Here is a 7,891-nt window from a genome sequence, read left to right on the forward strand (position 1 = left end):
GTTGGGATGGGAGCCCACCCTTTGTTCAAGGAGCTTGATTTAAACCATTTTCCTTTTCCATAGCGGTTGCTCCCCCTACCACGGGGGTTGGGATTAGTCCACGATTACCCTCTCTGCCTGCTGCCCCCTTCCCCGTGGAAGGGGGTGGTGAGAGGTGGAACCACATGCCTGGACCAGTCTTGAAGCCATTCCCAGTGGAAGGGGAGGAGGAGAGGAAGAAATTTTGAGCGGGGGGCTAGGGTGGAGGGGGAGAGAGTCTGTTTTTATGTCCAAACGTCCTTCTGCGAAAGAAAACTTTAAGGTGCAGAAACTATTTTCCAGAATAAAATAAAAGCCAGACCTTTTTCGGCTCGACACGTCATTGCTCTCCACCCCCGTCACCTTGAATTGCTCCTAGGGTGGCATTTGCTTGGCCCTAGGTTTGAATGTACCTTCTCTGGAAAGGACCGTCCCGTAGTACACGCTTCTCCCTACTGTGGCATGTTCTGAACACCCTCAACTCCAACCATCCCCACCCCACACCATTTGGTGGAAGAGCAGCAAGGCTGTTAGCCTGATGGTGTTTAAATGCAAAGATCAGGCATGGGGATACCCATTGAGAGGAGCTGAAATGAATCTTGTCTCGAGGGACCAAGTGCTCATTGGCACTAAGTATCAGAGGGGTAGCCATGTTAGTCTGGATCTGTAAAAAGTGACAGAGTCCTGTGGCACCTTATAGGTTAACAGACATATTAGAACACGAGCTTTCGTGGGTGAATACTTGCATCCGACGAAGTGGGTATTCACCCACGAAAGCTCATGCTCCAATACGTCTGTTAGTCTATAAGGTGCCACAGGACTCTTTGTTGCAGTCGTATCTTAGTTCGACTTCCCTGGACGTCCTCATGGTGGCAAGTCGACAGCCACGGCTACCCTGTCGATGCTGCTTACTCCTCCTGCCGAAGTGGAGTACGGGTGTCGATCTGCGGATCGATTTATCGAGTCTAGATGAGACATGATAAATCAATCCCCGATAGCTCGATTACTATCCGGCGGGCCATATAGATGTGCCTTAAGTAGTTGGTTTGTTACCTTGGGTTGATCAGTTGCCCCCTGTGCAGCCATGGTGGAATAGTGGGGTGGGTTCTCTGGCTCACGTAATTACTGTAATATGCCAGAAGAAGGGAAGGGTATGTGACAATGTCCATGTGTGATAATGGAGTCCAGACCCTTCATGCTTTACAAAGGGGTCCAGTTGTGTAAGTTGTGAGATAGAGACCAAGACCTGTCATGTTTGAGCTCCTGTCCTAAAGGGCTTCCATTCTAAACAGCCAATGTGTAGGAGGGTAAACTGAGGCACGGTGGGGATGGGGGAGGAGAGTGACATGCCTACGGTCACACACAGCAGGTCAATGGCAGACCAGAACCCAGCACTGTGCTCTACCCACAGAACCATGCTGCCTCTGATTGCTCCTGCACCCTCTGGGGTCCACCATAAAGGCCTCCACTAGAGCCTCACACCCACGTTGGCACGGTTATAACAGGGTTGATTCTGCCTGAGATGTATCTGCAGCAACCTCTCCATAATCAGGAGGCTGGGACAGGTTTCCATCCTGGTTGTTCTGCTGCATGGCCGAGACCAGGTTGGCTGGTCTTGTCTCCCCAGACCGGAGAAGAGGGCCCCACTGTTCTCTGGCCCTGCAGCTGGCTCTGAAGGGGAGGTGCAGAAAGTCCAAGGTCATGGCCACCCCACCAAGAGCGGGGATGGGAGGGAAATAGCTGCGTAGAAGTACTGAACCACGTCAACGGTAACCGTTTGGAATGGTCCCATCTCCAGTCCAGGGTGGGCTTGTCTTCACTGCAGAGTTAACTCACGCCTTGCTCCTAACTTGAGTCCTGTCCACATGAGCACAGGGGTGCTTTCATCTCTAGCTGGCTGGCCTGGAAGAGGGTGCTGGCGATAGCCACTGAGCCCAGCTCCTCAGCTGCTAACATGATATCTCCGTGCCGCTCAGTGGATCTCTTTGTGCTTCTCCTTTGCAGTGCAGCTGCTCCCGAGCTAGGCTAACTCGAGAGGCATTAATGCCGCTGGCAAGATATAGCGAATAAGACCATCAGCCCTCCAGACTTCTAACCTATCCACAGCGATTCTTACTCATCACAGGTAGGTAGGTGTCCAAGCCTCTTTCTCAGGGCAACTCCAGGCCAAACGTCACAAGCAATGTTTCAGTAGAGCCTTCCCTCTGTATGAACATCTATGGAGGAACATCTGGAGATCTCTGAAGGAGCAGGTCCCACCCAGGATAGTCCTATCCTTACCACCATTTCCTCCAGGGGAAGGTAGGGCTGAATTCCTCCTTGCCTTGGATTTTCAGAGCAGCAGGTGGTACCCGCCATTCCTCAGTGGTGAAGACAAGGTGGGCTGGTCTCGCAGTGGGGAGGTAGAGAAGGGAAGGATGTAAATGACCTTCAAAGAGTGGGTGAAGCAAGTCCTGGCTCAGTGAGTGGCATCTCTTCAGTTCCTACCTGGGGGCTGAGAAAACAGTCCTAAACTTGGGGGAGAAAAACAGTGTGAAAGTGAAGTGGCCACCGTGGCAGAATGAGGAGTGAAATAGCCCCCAGCAGGCCTGCTTCCCAGCCCCCTGCTGTAACCCACTAGGCCCCACTCCCCTCCCAGAGCTGGGGGTAGAACCCGGGAGTCCTGACCCCCAGCCCCCCCCGCTCTAACCACTAGGATCCCCTCCCCGAGCTGGAATCCGGGAGTCCTGACCCCCAGTCCCCCCCCGCTCTAACCACTAGGATCCCCTCCCCGAGCTGGAATCCAGGAGTCCTGACTTCCAGCCCCTCTGGCTCTAACCCACTAGACTCCCCTCCCCTCCCCTCCTAGAGCTGTGGATAGAACCCAGGAGTCCTGGTTCCCAGTCTCCCCTAGAACCCTCTCCTTATGAGGACATGGGTTTCATCCCAGTCTCCAGGGGGGAAATGTTTGCATCAGCCCCTTGTTTTAATACCAGCAGCACAACAAGCTTTTAGCAAATCCTAGTCATTCTTCATTGACTGTTCCCTGAAATGGGGCAACTCAGAGGAGCACAGGCAATGCAAGGCCAACGGGAATACTCTGTTGAGACAGACGAGTGTTAGTTATTGTCTGTGTTGAGTAGTGCCTGGGAGCCTCTCTTCTGGCTCAGGGCTCTGCGGTGCGAGGTGCTGCACAAACACAAAGCAACGGAATGCTCCCTGATCCAGGAGCTGATTCCCCTTCCCGCCCTCAGCCCCTCCCGCATGGAATCCTTGAAGGGCTTAGAACAAATTGTAGTGTTGGCGTTTCTCTCGTAAATGAGGCCAGCGTTCCCAGATGTGATCCCTGCCCCCTCCCTGTACACCTGATATTAGGACTATTTGTTTTACAGTAGCGCATGGAGGCTCCAGCTGAGATCAGGGCCCCGCTGTGCCGGGCGCTGCACAGACACACAGGGAGAGACAGTCCCTGCCCCAGCTGAGATCAGGGCCCCGTTGTGCCGGGCGCTGCACAGACAAGAGCCAAAGGAAGGGTGGTGGTTGTCCCAAGTTTGCTGATGAGGGACCTGATGTACAGAAAGATGGAGGGATCTGCACAACGAGCCAGAAGTTGAACCCAGCTGTCCTTAGCCCCCGTCTAGGGTCTGAATCACAGGCCCCCTCATTTCTTCCCCCTTCTCCTGCCGGTTCCAGGGCCAATGCCCCCGGGGCCGGGAAGTGCCATGGGACTTGGCACGTCTGGCCTTGTGCTCCCCTCTCCTATGGCTCCGAAGGGCAGGTGCCTTGGGCAGCAGGCACAAGGAGAGGTGAGAGCAGGGCCCTAGGAGATCTTTAACCCTCATGTTTCAGGGGCGCAGCCTGAGCAGGGAGCCTGGGTTCCACACTAAGAACAGGGGAGAATCTCACACTCTTGAAGCATTCAAGGCAGAGGCCAGCCCTGGGGGAAGGGCCGATCCTGCCTGTGACACAAGAGGTGGTCGCTGTGCGTGGAAGGAAACAGAGGTGTCATTGCTGGAGAGGAGCAGGGAGCAGCACCTAACCCCAATCAGGTGCATCCCCAGCCAGCCTCTGGCACCATCAGCGCCCTGGTGACAAATGTCTCAGATCTGCTTCCTGCCCCAGTGGCTACGCTCTCCCACGTCCTTTGAAGACCCAGAGAATCAGTCTATATACAGTATAGCAGCCCCCCAAGTCATGCAAAGCCAGTCCATATAAAGTTGGGCAGTCAATTAATAGCCGTTAACTCGAGCGATTCATTTGTTTTGCGTTATCTCAATTAAAAAAATAATTACAATGAATCAGTTTTAATCGCACTGTTAAACAATCATAGCAATAATGCCAACTGAAATGTATTCTAAATATTTTTGGATGACTTTCTACATTTTCAAAGATATTGATTTCAATTACAACACAGAATACAAAGTGTACAGCGCTCACTTTATCTGATTACAAATATTTGCACTGTAGAAAAGATAAACAACAGAAATAGTATGTTTTGATTCACCTCCTGCAAGCACTGCTGTGTGATCTCTTTATCATGAAAGTGCAACTTACAAATGTAGAATTATTTTGTACATAACTGCACTCAAAAACAAAACAATGTAAAACTTTAGCATCTGCAAGTCCACTCAGTCCTACTTCTTGTTCAGCCAATCGCTAAGAGAAACAAGTTTGTTTATATTTACAGGAGATAATGCTGCCCGCTTCTTGTTTACAATGTCACCTGAAAGTGAGAACAGGTGTTCACATGAAACTTCTGTAGCCAGGGTTTTAAGGTATTTATGTGCCAGATGCACTAAACATTTGTATGCCCCCTCATGCTTCGACTTGTAGATTGCTGATCTTATTTTACAGTGCAAATATTTGTAATAAAATATAATCATATAAAGTGAGCATTGTGCACACTGGATTCTGCATTCTAATTGAAATCAGCATATTTGAAAATGTAGAAAAATGTCCAAAAATCTTTATAACACATTTCCATTGGTATTCTATGATTGTTTAATGGTGCGATTAAAACTGCAATGAATTTTTTTAATCTCGCAATTAATCCGTTATTTTTTTTAATCGTTTGACAGCCCTAATATAAAGCACAGCAGCCCTCTGCCACTGAGTCAGTCCATATGAAACCTCCAATTTCCTAGTCCTTAGGTTCTGCTGCCACCTTGCGGCCACTCTCAGTCATTCTAGGACCTCAAGTCCCCATTTGTTTTTTCTCTTCCATTCTTCCCCCCCCCCCCCATCACAACAGTTTCAAACATGGGCAACGGGTGACCACCTTTGGGGAGGCTAGCCTGCCGGCCCTGGCCCTTCCACCTACCCTGGGCGAGGAGCTGGGCTGCTCGAGATTAGCCCCTGGACCATTTCCCTGCCCCCCCCCCCGGCCCGCTGCCCAGGGCAAGCGGAGGGTCTGGGGCTCCCCACAGCAGCCCAGGCTTCCTGGGCGGCTTTTACTACAGCCCAGCTCTCTGGCTTGGCCAGGGAGTGGGGCTAGGGTGACCAGACAGCAAGGTGAAAAATCAGGACAGGGGTTGGGTGGCAATAGGAGCCTATACAAGAAAAAGACCCAAAAATCGGGATTGTCCCTATAAAATTGGGACATCTGGTCACCCTAAGTGTGGCTGGGGGGCGGACAGAGGAGGAGCAGGGCCTTGTGGTGAGCTAAGGCCCACAGGGAACCGGCCGGCACCATCCCTGAGCCTTGAGCGCGTGGGGAGCAGAGCTGCAGGGACGCCGGGACAAATGCTGTCCCAGAGTCATTCAACCCAGGACCGGGACTTGAACTCTGCATTTCAGGACTGTCCTTCACCCAATTCGGGACGGACATTCATGCTAACGGCAGGTCCCCCATCTTAGGGGTAAGTGGCGTCTCCATCTGAGCAGCCCGGGGGAGGCGTATTCATGTGCGCTGTAGCTCGAGCTACAAAAACCTGGGACACGCAGGCCCCCAGACCCAGCCCAGCCCTTCACCTCCTCACAGCCACCCGCACTCAAGCTCCAGCCCCTCCTACTATTGCTCCGAGCCCCAGGCCCCCTTGGGCTGCCTGCCCCCTCATAAAGGTGTGGGGCCCAGGGGCAGTCCGGCCCTGTACTGCCCCAGCCTTCTGGCTACCGCCCTCGCCCACATGGGCAGCCTTGGAAGGATTCGATTTTTATGGGTAAACATTGAATCGCCGCATGCAGAACCCGAGGGAAAAAAAATTTCCTTCGCTAAGCATCGAAATTTACGGACGGGCTAAATAAGAAAAATTCTGCTTGAGACCCTCTGAGTTTGCTTTAAGGCTCCTGACTATGAAGGCTTTGCCGTGGGCGGTTGACCATTTGTGTTTTAACATTTATACAGCTTGACTGGCTGGAATCTCTGCGTCTACTGACGTTAAACAATCATTGTTTGACATCCCCCACCCCCCAGCCCGTCCCATAATTTCCCACCACTGTGACAGTTTAAATGGCTGAAAATTTTTAAAAGGCTTCAAATCCAGAATTTTGCACAAATAGATAAACTGCAGACCTAGATCGGGATAACTACATCGCTCAGGGGTGTGAAAAACCCACAGTCAGTGGTGGATTATCCAGTGGGCCCACGGGGCCTGTGCCAGGGGCCCCGGCCAACTGGGGGGGCCCAGAAAAATGGGCACCCCAGCAGAAATCCACTGCAGGGCAGGGGAAGCCCGGAGCTCTTGCAGAAGCAGTGGGGTGGGCAGGGGATTCAGGGGCCCAGCAGAAGCACTGGGAGGCCAGGGTGGGCAAAGACCCAGTGCCGCGACCCCGGGCTTTGGCAGAAGCGCGGGGTGGTGGGGGAAGCCCCAGTACTCGGACCCCAGCTCTGGCCCCCTGCCGCGGCCTCAGGCCAGGGGAGTTCTCACTCCCCGCTGTGGCCCCCAGGCCCTGGTGGGGGGGGGGGGACCAGAGCCGCCCAGAGGATTCCGGGGGCCCGGGGTCTTCGGCGGCAGGGGGCCCTTCCGTTCCGGGACCTGCCGCCAAAGTGCCCCAAAGACCCACGTCGGGGACCCCCCTCTGCCGAATTACCGCCGAAGCGGGACCCGCCGCCGAAGTGCAGCCCCCACCGCGGGTCTTCGGGGCACTTCGGCGGCGGGTCCCGGAACGGAAGGACCCCCCCCCCCCCCCGCCACCGAATTACCGCCGAAGACCCGGCTGCACTCCGGCGGTGGGTCCCGCTTCGTCGGTAATTCGGCGGCGGGGGGTCTCTGTCCCGGAGAGGAAGGACCCCCCCGCCAGCGAAGACCGGGAGCGAAGACGCTCCGGGGGCCCGGGCCCCGCGAGAGTTTTCCGGGGCCCCCAGAGCGAGTGAAGGACCCCGCTCCAGGGGCCCCGAAAAACTCTCGTGGGGGCCCCTGCTGGGCCTGGGGTAAATTGCCCCACTTGCCCCCCACTCTGGGCGGCCCTGGGTGGGACAGAGCTTCTCTGGTCTTGGGGCCGCAGCTGAGTAGGGGGCAGAAAGGAGCCAACAGGTTGCAGGGCTCCAGTGGGTGGGGAGGCTGCAACGGGGGCAGGGGCACAGGCGGAAGGGGTGAGGGGGGCCCCCCACTTGCACTGGCCCAGGGCCCCGGGAAACCTTAATCCGCCTCTGCCCACAGCAGGAAATACCCCTGGAGCACGTAGGCGAGCGCTGCTTAGTATTGAGGGTGATCCTGGGCGGAGGTAGGGGGGACCAGGCGGAAAGGGTGAAAAATCGGGACGGGGGTGGGGGGTAATAGGAGCCTATATAAGAAAAAGCCCCAAATATCGGGCCTGTCCCTCTAAAATCGGGAGATCTGCTCCCCCTAGGCGGAGGGGTGGGGAGGGGGTGCTAAGAAAACAGGCCTTTGGTTTTCAAGTCCAATGTTTGCAACCCTGCCTAGGGCTCTGCCTCGGCTTTCTCCTCTCCCAGCCG

Source organism: Mauremys mutica, chromosome 12 (genome assembly GCF_020497125.1).
Source record: "Mauremys mutica isolate MM-2020 ecotype Southern chromosome 12, ASM2049712v1, whole genome shotgun sequence".
Taxonomy (NCBI): domain Eukaryota; kingdom Metazoa; phylum Chordata; order Testudines; family Geoemydidae; genus Mauremys; species Mauremys mutica.